Raw genomic sequence first — 10431 nt, forward strand, 5'->3', positions numbered from 1 at the left:
TCTTCATCAGCCCAATGTGAAATTTACAATCCCCTCATTCTGGATCCAGCCGATGGAAATAAGATGAACTCTGTTTTAATGTGAGGAAGCAGCAGAAGTCGAGTTTAAATCCCCAGGACCTGATCCAGAACTTTCTGCTGAAGCGCTGCTCTCCTCTCTGCTGGTTTCAACTGAAAATACTGTTGAAAAAGATGGAGGGAAATAAAACAGCGGACTGGCCCTTTAAGCTCCAGCTTCAGATCCAAAGCTTCAGAGTGAAGGAGGAGGAGAGATGAGACGCAGTCGGCAAAACGCTTACCAGATGGAAACGCCTTGAAACCTGCGCGTGTGTGTGTGTGTGTGTGTGTGTGTGTGTGTGTGTGTGAGAGAGAGAGAGAGACAGGAGATGTGTTGAAATTATTCACACTGTGTACCATGTGCTTTATATGAATCGCTGCTCTTTACCTGTTCCTGAGCAGGTGGAGTAATAAGATCACAGAGGAAAATAATCATGTCTCCATCATGTAGTCTCAAGTCTTGAGGCACAAGTCTCAAGTCTAAATGTAGATTACCAAGTCAAGCCCAAGTCATTAAAGTCAAGTCTCAAGTCTAAATGTAGATTATCAAGTCAAGTCCAAGTCAAGCCCAAGTCATTAATGTCAAGTCTCAAGTCTAAATGTAGATTATCAAGTCAAGTCCAAGTCAAGCCCAAGTCATTAATGTCAAGTCTCAAGTCTAAATGTAGAACAGCAAGTCAAGTCAGAACAAATCAAGAGTCCAGTATCAATTTAATATCTTAAAGAAAACTAAATATCTAGGACTTTTCAATGCAATATGGTTTTAATAGGATAAAAACTTGGTAAGAGCATCATGAGTTTGATTTCTATAATCAGTTTCAACTTCAATAAATTCAATCATTCCATACAAATTCAGAAAACAGAATTTAAATTCAGTCGTCCGCTGGAACAAATCTCATCACTTTCAATCTAAGTCATTTACACAAACACAAGATCTCAAGTCAAGACTTTAGAAACCTTTTCAAGTCATCAAAGTACAAGTCAGAGTCAAGTCCCAAGTCACCAGAACCCAAGTCAGCTTTCCCTTCCAGCTTCCTGATGCGGTGGTTTGGTGACATCACTCTTCTCCTCCGCTCAAAACCTTCAGTGAATTCGGGCCTGAATCTTAAAACGTCTCTGTCCCGCCCGGAGAGAGAAGGACAAAGAAGATATAGATTCTCCTGATGCAGCAGATTTGACGGCTGCTTGTGAAGCGGCTGTCAGAGAGTGTGTGCGTGTGTGTGTGTGTGTGTGTGTGTGTGTGAGAGCGGATGAATAATTGATGCTGCGTTCAGTCGGCTCTTCAGAGGCGACTCACACTCGCTTTAAACACATTTGTCGTTTCCTCTGCAGCCGCGTGCGTCTGTTCAGGCACGAGTCGCACTCCTCAACACGACACGCGTTAATAAAAACCTGCGTTGAGTCAATACGAGTCGTTATTAACCCTGTTTCTGCTTTGAAAAGTAACGCAAATAGTGTGTCGACCCAAGCTAGACAAAATAGTATGTGTGTTGAAGAAGTGAAGAAACGCACTGTAATGTCACCTGATGCTGTGATTTACTGTAATACATGGATGTGTTGAAATTAACATTTTTTAAGAGTGTACATTCTTCAAAACACGTTTGATTCACAGTCTTTTGAACTCTCTGAGCCAGTAATCCCTTAAAACACCCTTACATTTACATTAATTCACCCCTTAATTAAAGCAAAATCCCCTTAAAATGAGTTAAGGGAGTTATTAACGGAGGAGACCCCATCGAAATCTCCTTAAACGCCCCTTAATGTTTGATTGTTTCTTTCTAAGTTAATGTAAAATTCAGGGAGACAGGAACTTTTAATTAATTTCCACTTAATAACCTGTAAACCTGCACAAAAGGCATAAAAAAATCCCTTAATTTCTAGTGTCTCCAGAATAAATCCCTTATAAACCCATGATACTAACCTTACTTTTTTAAAGCTATGTTATTATTAATGGATAATTAATGTTTATGTAATGAGAAATTAAGGGGTTTGTTTTCGTAGTGCTACATGTTGCATTTGACGAAGGATTAAATGATGCATCGTGCTTCAAAGCAGCAAAAATGTGATTTTAATCCTGATTTGATTGTTGCTTCATGTCTTAACAGTGTGAAAAAAGATCCAGATCTGGTTCATAAAGGGTTAAAATCTGATCGTTTTCTATTTTTACATAGAAACACAGAAACTTTAAGCTTTAAAAGCCTGTCAGACCTGTTTCTGCAACACACAACCTACATCTATCACACTCAGTGGAATATAGTTATTTCCAAATAATTCTTTTACTTGTGTGAGTTTGTTTTACCCTGCTGTGAGGAGCAGGTGGGTGGGGCTTGATACACAGGAGACTAATGCAGTTTATACAGCCAAAGAAAAATATTTAAAGTCACATTACATACAGGAAATGTTATATATAGCCTACTTCTCTGTGACTGACGTGACCGGATGCAGTAAACTCCACCCAGCTGGTGCTTCAGTTAGGTCGAAACAAACACCTAGAATTATTTGCAAATACTTTTACTTTTTCTTGTGCAATCAATATATTTTTTTGGTCATTTTAATGGACTGCTGCTGTTTACTGTCACATGTTTGTGTATTTTTTTTTGTGTATTTGTCAGCTGGCATGCTGGTCAGAAAGGCTGGCAGAAAAGAATAGGAGGAGGATGAGGATGATGATGATGATGATGATGATGATGATGATGATGATGATGATGTAAAATGTAAATGAATGTTGTGTGCAGAGTTTTTGTTCATTTTTGTTTCCTATAAAAGTGTGAATAATAAAACTCTTTAACTGCCACGTTTTGTGTCTCTTGTTTGATTTTTCCAGTAAAAAGGAGACAGAAAATTAAAAAAATCATAACTCCAATTTTAGCAATTTTCATGTTTTAACTTCAGTTGTAGGATTACACTCTCCTCTACGGGTTGAGCAAGTTCTACAAACCTTTGGACTCTTAAAAACCTTTTTAAAAACAATTCGATAAAGTAAAAATGTCACGGTGGTCAAGCTCAGAACAAGGCTGATTTTCTCAGTTCCTAAGAAATAAACATGATGGAGATGCAAAGTTTTCATCCAACAACAAATGATCTTCTAACATTTAACTTAAATTATCACAAGTGATGTTTTTTGCAAGTGATGATGCCTTTGATCTTAAGGACAAAAGAGACGGGAAACTGCATCTTAATCTAAATTTACCTAACTGTTAAATTCAAACAAACTGCTGATTTGTTATAATATTCAAGTGGATTAAACAGGTCGTTATAGAAAAGAGATTTGAATAGATGTGAATAGAAAACAGGTTGAAAGGCAGTAAATGAATCCGGGAGCAGTTCCTGATGAAACCCCTTGATGTCTCTCTCGCTCCACTCACTTGTTTTCCATCAGAGGCTCAAACACTTCAGCTCCTGCTGCATGTGATGGAAAACTACCTCAATCTTCCTTTCTGTGTAGAGATTATGAACCTCAATCTTCTATTCTGTGTTAATATAATGCACTTAAAGTTCATTGTTCCATGTAAAGATATCGTACCTCAATCTTCTATACCTCAGTATTTCTTTCCAAGTAAAGACACTGTGCCTGAATCATTTATTGTACATAAAGATAATGTTCCTCAATTTTCTCTTCTGTGGAAAAAAATACCAAAATTTTCCTTTCCACATAGAGTTAAAATGCCTTAAACTAAAGACATTGTACCTCAATCTTCTATAATATACCTCAATATTTCTTTCCAAGTAAAAATAACATGCCTCAATCACTTCTTGTGTATTAAGATACTGTTCCTATAATGTTCCTTCCTAAAAGTACTAGGTAAAGTACTAGGAGCCAGGGAGTTTTTCTGAATGAACTGTGAGAATCAGTAGTACTACCAACAGCTGATCAATAGGCTACTACCAATATTTGCTCATCGATTGATTTAGCAATCAATGGATCTTTTTGGAGCAAATGTGCCACTATTCATAATGCCAAAGACTGATAAGATTCAAGTAGAGATGTTCTTTTATTATCCAAATTTATTGATTGATTTTTTTTTATTAATTGTCTGAAAAGTGTAAAGTGATTTGTAAATGTGTTTTGGAAAGTGATATTCACATAAAGTTTATTATCATGATCCAAATACTTTAATCTGTTATTTGAGATCTTAAAATATTTTATGACATTTACTGAACAGCTACATTTCTCAGGAAGTAATTATCTGCAGGCTGCTGATGGAGAATGGATATGAAGAGTTTGGGTAGTAAATTAATTTAACGTCAGTAATTTTCAGTATCATTTCCAGCATGCAGTCCTGTTTGTTTAGTTTATGAAATTGCTTTAAAGATAATGATTTGAGAAACGATCGGTTAGCTTGCTGCTCTCTCTGCTTCCTGCCTTTCACTAACAAGACAACATGAGAGTTTTATTTGAACAATTTAAAAGTTAGAATAACCTTTACAAAAAAGAGCTATAGTAATCCTATAATAGTTTTTAGAAGGCTACTCTAGAAATATATTGACTATATTTATCATCTTATATTCTTATGTTATTCTTAATATTGTAGGAATGTTATAGAAATCACATCTACACTAGAAATCATTACAAAACAATTTATTTTCCTTGTTTAAGTTTTGCTTATTGAGTTTCCCTGTGTGTTATATAAATACAATTTTCTTACTATAAAGTCATTATTAAGTCCCTATAGGAATATTATGTAAAGTAATTATTAAAGAATATTATATAAAGTCATAATTGAGTCCCTATATGAATATGATAGTGATACCATAGCAGATAAATATCACTATAAACTAAACACTGAGCACAGCAGAGACACTATAAATCCCTCTTGGAATATTATAGGATTATTATAGGAATATTGCAGGGATACTATAGGAGAAAAATACAGTATCATCACTATGAACTCACTTTTTAGTTCCACAGACACTTTAAGTCCCTCTAGGAATATTAGAGGAATATTATAGTGATTTTTCTCGGGGAATATGAACGCCACGTGTCTCCAAAATGCTTTTATAGATTTTGATGTTTTGACTCGTGGTGCATGCTGGGAGTTTGGGAGACGGCGTGGTGTGAAAGTGCAGACGAAACGATGAGTTTTCATCTCTAACGCCGTGTTTCATCATCCGTCCAGAGCTGATGAAAGGAGCGCTCGTTTCGTTTTCACACCTCTCTCCCTCTCTCCCTCTCTCTCTCTCCCCCTCTCTCTCTCTCTCTCTCCCTCTCTCTCTCCCTCTCTCTCTCTCTCTCCCTCTCTCCCTCTCTCTCTCCCTCTCTCTCTCTCTCTCCCCCTCTCTCTCTCTCTCTCTCCCTCTCTCTCTCCCTCTCTCTCCCTCTCTCTCTCTCCCCCTCTCTCTCTCTCCCTCCCTCTCTCTCTCCCTCCCTCTCTCTCTCTCCCTCTCTCTCTCTCTCTGTGGTTTTTAATGGCGTCTCCCCCGGTGAAGGACTGACGCTGTCGGATCTAAATTCCACATCAGACCTTCTCTCTGAGACGGACAGCCAGAGGTTATTAGAAGGAGCTTCAGGTTCAAGCACTGACACACACACACACACACACACACACACACAGACACACACACACACACACACACACACACACACACACACAGACAGACACACACACACACGGAAAGAAGCACACACACTCACAGATACTCAAACACAAACACATGCACATCCACAAACAGACAACAGTGAATACACACACACACACACACACACACACGCATACAGACAGGAGTGCACACACACACACACACACCTTCACCTAAACTGACATGTATACATAGGAACGCATGTGCTCACACTTACATACATACACAAACACACACACACACAAAGGCACATATACGTGAATGCACACAAGCATGTGCACACACACTCCCTCTGTCTCACTGTCTCTTTCTCTCTCTCTCTCTCTCTCTCACACACACACACACACACACACACACACACACACACACCCCAGCCCTCCTGTGATCTATCATTCATGTGCGCTCATTTAAAATAGTGTGAAATATTTAAAGTTGGCTGGCCGGCCTCAGAGGGTCGACAGACTGACCTCTCCTCTTATTACTGCAGGAGGAAGAGGAGGAGGAGGAGGAGGAAGAGGAGGAGGGGGAGAGGAGGAAGAGGGGGATGAGGAAGAGGAGGAGGAGGGACAGGGTGAGGAAGAGGAGGAGGGGGGAGAGGGAGAGGAAGAGGAGGAGGGGGAGAGGAGGAAGAGGAGGAGGGAGAAGAGGAGGGGGGGAGAGGAGGAGGAGGGGGATGAGGAAGAGGAGGAGGAGGGAGAGGGAGAGGAAGAGGAGGAGGGGGAGAGGAGGAAGAGGAGGGGGAGGAAGAGGAGGAGGAGGAGGAGGAGGAGGAGGAGGAGGAGGAGGAAGGGGAGGAGAAAACCATATTGCATTGAAAAGTCCTAGATATTTAGTTTTCTTTAAGATATTAAATTGATACTGGACTCTTGATTTGTTCTGACTTGACTTGCTGTTCTACATTTAGACTTGAGACTTGACATTAATGACATGGACTTGACTTGGACTTGACTTGGTAATGTACATTTAGACTTGAGACTGACTTGATGAAGCTGACCTGGTCACAGCTCTGCCTCACCTCTCTGTAACTGAAATCGTGGGTTTGAATCCGGCCTGGGACCTTTGTTGTACGTCACACCCTTCTCTCTCTCTCTAATCCTTCCTGCCCGTCTTCACTACAGACTGTCAAATAAAGGCAAAAAAAAAAAAGCTTAAATTTTCTGAAGAAAATGTATGTGCTTGCTTCAGTTTGAAAATTAAAAAAGAATTTGTTAGAAATTAGAAAAAGTTTATATATATTTAGAGATTGATTACTTGGACCAACGCAATTCATTTCTTAGCCAGAAGTCCTTTAGTTATCAATACACTGAAGAATAGGAATAATAATAATATATATACATATATATATATATATATATATAAGTAGTACTGTAGTAGTTTCAGTAGTAGTAGTAGTGGTATTATTAGTAACAGTAGTAGTATTTGGACTAGCAGTAGTAGCAGTAGTAGTTATAGTAATAGTAGAAGTAGTAGTAGCAGGAGTAGTAAATAAGTAAGTGCATAAGTGTACGTTAGGATATGGAAAATTAGCTAACAAGGTCTATCTATATAAGGTATTCTACAGTAAATGCTTCTAGATGTGGATAAACCATGACCCCATAGTATAAATAATTATAAATTTCACTGACAATGAGGCTGATAGGTGAAGTACATCCAAAATACTCAGAGAAACTAGAGTAGTGAACCAGGACACCCCTGTCTTTTACCACAGCACCAATGAGACTTAAAGGCTAAGTTTGGTGATTTTGTTCCTCTATACAATGAGTCTCTTTATCCCTGTAGTTGTTGGACCCACAGACAGTATTGTCTGTAGTTGTTGGACCCACAGACAGTATTGTCTGTAGTTGTTGGACCCACAGACAGTATTGTCTGTAGCTGTTGGACCCACAGACAGTCTTGTCTCCAGTCAGCTGTCAGTTGAAGCTCCGCTGCCTCTTGCTGCAACAATGAGTCCAAACTGTTTGTCAGAATATCTCCAGAGAAGCCGTTTGTGTCTCCACAGAGTCGAGAGGAAACAGACTCAGTTCCTCCGTTACGCAACTTTCACTAATCAGGAAATCACAGAACTATTTTTCTCTGCCGCAGCACAGAGCGCTGTGGGGTGAAAGGCGGTTCCCGGCGGAGCGATCCGGTTCTGGACGGTCGGGTCGGATCGTAAACGGTAGAGTTCGGTAGAAGACGATCCGCCGAGGGGAAACGGTCGGTGCCGCCGCTTTCCGGGCCGCGGAGAGAAATACATCGGTCGCTCTCCGGATCGTTTTCACAGACGACTTTTTTGGAGATATTCTGACAAACAGTTTGGACTCATTGTTAGCAGCAAGAGGCAACAGACAGCTGACTCTGGAGCCAATACTGTCTGTGGGTCCAAGACCTACAGGGATGAAGAGAGGAATTATATATTGGAACAAAATCAAAGAACTTATCCTTTAACTCTCATTGGTGCTGTGGTAAAAGACAGGGGTGTCCTGATTAGCCACTCCAGTTTCTCTGGGTATTTTGGATACTTCACCTATCAGCCTCATTACCAGTGAAATATCTAGTACTATGGGGTCATGGTTTACGCACATCTAGAGGAACAAAATCAATGAAGTTATCCTTTAATAATCCCCAGTGTGACAGATCCTCCTCTCTCCTGCAGATAAACATACCTGAACTGTTGAAGACAGAGGGCCCGCTGGTGATGAACCGGTCGGGACAGGAGTTGCGTTCAAAACGCCTCGGGGCGTCCCGCGCTTTGAGGCTTCTCCTCTGATCGCTCTGACAAAACGCTGAGAGGAAGGTCAAGGAGACATTGTCAAAAGAAAAGGAGAAGGTCGCATCTTTTATAGGATCTAATTCCTTTCTTTCCTTCTGTATTCAATTTTCTTTCTCTCTGAAATCAATTATCTTTCTTTCTATTCATGATTTTTTGGGATGAGTAATTGTATTTAGCATCAGCCCCTGTCTGTCTGTCTATCTATCTATCTATCTATCTATCTATCTATCTATCTATCTATTAATGTACTTCACTTAAACAATGTACGATTTACTTATTGTTTTTTGCGTCATTATCAGTCAATCTAATAATTTATTTACCATCAACACTGCTTAAAACAGGGTAGGTTTTCATCTTTTTTTCCCCCTTTCTTGCTTTACTATCTATCTATCTATCTATCTATCTATGTATCCGATTACAGCATCATTTTCTGAACTGGGATTTTGGAAAAGAAACAGGAAAGAAAGGGAAGGAAAGGAAGGAAGAAAGAAAGGAGGAAAGAAAGAAAAACTGGCAGCTTACTGAGATGTGGCAGCATTCGCTGTGTGTGGGGGGGGTGGGGGAGGGAGGCGGGGGGGGGGGCGGGGGGGCGGGATGACTGAATGTGTCAAACAGAAGAAATGATGCAAGCTGGTAACAAATTCAAGAGAAGTTTATTATGAATATGGCACCTGTAAGATGGTCAAAACCGGGTTACAGAAAGACAACCATGTATGACATGTATCTCTGAACGGATGAGAACCTAGTAAACGTATAAAAGAACCCTGTTGTAAAAATGAAGTATGTACATTTTCGGATTTGCAGCATTATTCATGGTAAATGAAATCAAAAGATGTCTTTTGAAAATAATAATAATAATAATAATAATAATAATAATAAAAAATAAGCCAGGCACTCAAAGTTAGCATCAGTTAGTCGTGTTTTTTCCCTCTTCTGCGAGGAAAAAAATCAAATAAAACAAATAAAATAGAAATGTACCATAGTTTTCTCTTTTTTAATATTTTAATTTGTTTGTATTTAGAATTTTATAACACTGTTAACATTGATAATAAGAGATTCCCTCTCTCCCGTATTCGGCTACTTGGCACCAAGTTCCTCATAAAAGAATCTGTATAATTGTACAAGAAATAGTTAAAAACACAGACACAGTCTTCACAGGTAAATGAAGTGATTTTTCATATTTGTAATTCTTAAACACTATGTATTTTGACAGCAGCTGTGATTAAGGTTTTTAAGTTTTTAAAATCACCAGCAAGTTTCATTTTTCGACACAAACACAGAAAAAACATTGAAACAGCTTGGTCCGGCTGTTTGGTTTTTGTTACATGTGGGTGTATTTCCTGGTCCACTGTGTTTCGTCTGAGTTACATCCCCCCTTTTTACCCGATGGGGTCCTGCTGTTCGCCCCCCCACCCCCTTCCCTCCCCCGAAACCTCTTAGTTTCCGCTAGGTAGAAAACGCTAAAATCTAGAATAGCGTCAGTCTGAGGACGGGGAAACGAAGCGCTCCCGAAACGACGACATTAACGATCAACCACAAACGAAAACGACATTCGCTACCCGCCGATCGTCCCGACGGAGCGACGGACCGACTGCGCCCGACCCGAATCACGTTCTCCTTATTGAAAAAAACACATTTAAGTTCATGACCTGGGTTTGTTTTTTTTTTAGTAGCAGTAGCAAGACATTGATTCTTCACAGAGAGCACAGACGCTAGATTGTTTTCCTGATGCGAGGGGGGCAGAGGCCTGGGTCAGTTTACAATACAGACTTTATTCCTAGAGGCCTCCATCGTCCCTGTTGGGCTTGACAGACTAAAAAACACGCAGAACATCGACAAAAACTGCTGGACCGAAAACCGAGGATCGATCACGTGAAACCGAAACGCATCGAACAAACTTAGTAAACATGCAGTTATTTTCCAAAACACCTATAAAAATAGATTTATAGTGCGAAATATTTTTTTCTTTTCATTTCTTTAGAAATCTTTAAAATCGTTTTTATTTGTCCTGAAATACTACTGTGATTTTTTTTCCTTAAACCACTA

At 39.6% G+C, this 10431-nt stretch overlaps 1 protein-coding gene across 1 annotated transcript in view; it reads left to right on the forward strand.

Annotated features, from left to right (window-relative positions):
- The window catches only part of egln3 (egl-9 family hypoxia-inducible factor 3), an 18488-nt gene extending 17925 nt beyond the window's left edge, over nt 1–563 (forward strand). The window contains exon 5 of the mRNA XM_078282330.1: nt 1–563. This exon is cut by the window's left edge and continues 186 nt beyond it. The gene's annotated coding sequence lies outside the window, so the exon portion shown is untranslated.
- The last annotated feature ends 9868 nt before the right edge of the window (nt 564–10431 follow it).

The sequence above is a fragment of the Centroberyx gerrardi genome, unplaced genomic scaffold, assembly GCF_048128805.1.
Source record: "Centroberyx gerrardi isolate f3 unplaced genomic scaffold, fCenGer3.hap1.cur.20231027 Scaffold_76, whole genome shotgun sequence".
Taxonomy (NCBI): domain Eukaryota; kingdom Metazoa; phylum Chordata; class Actinopteri; order Beryciformes; family Berycidae; genus Centroberyx; species Centroberyx gerrardi.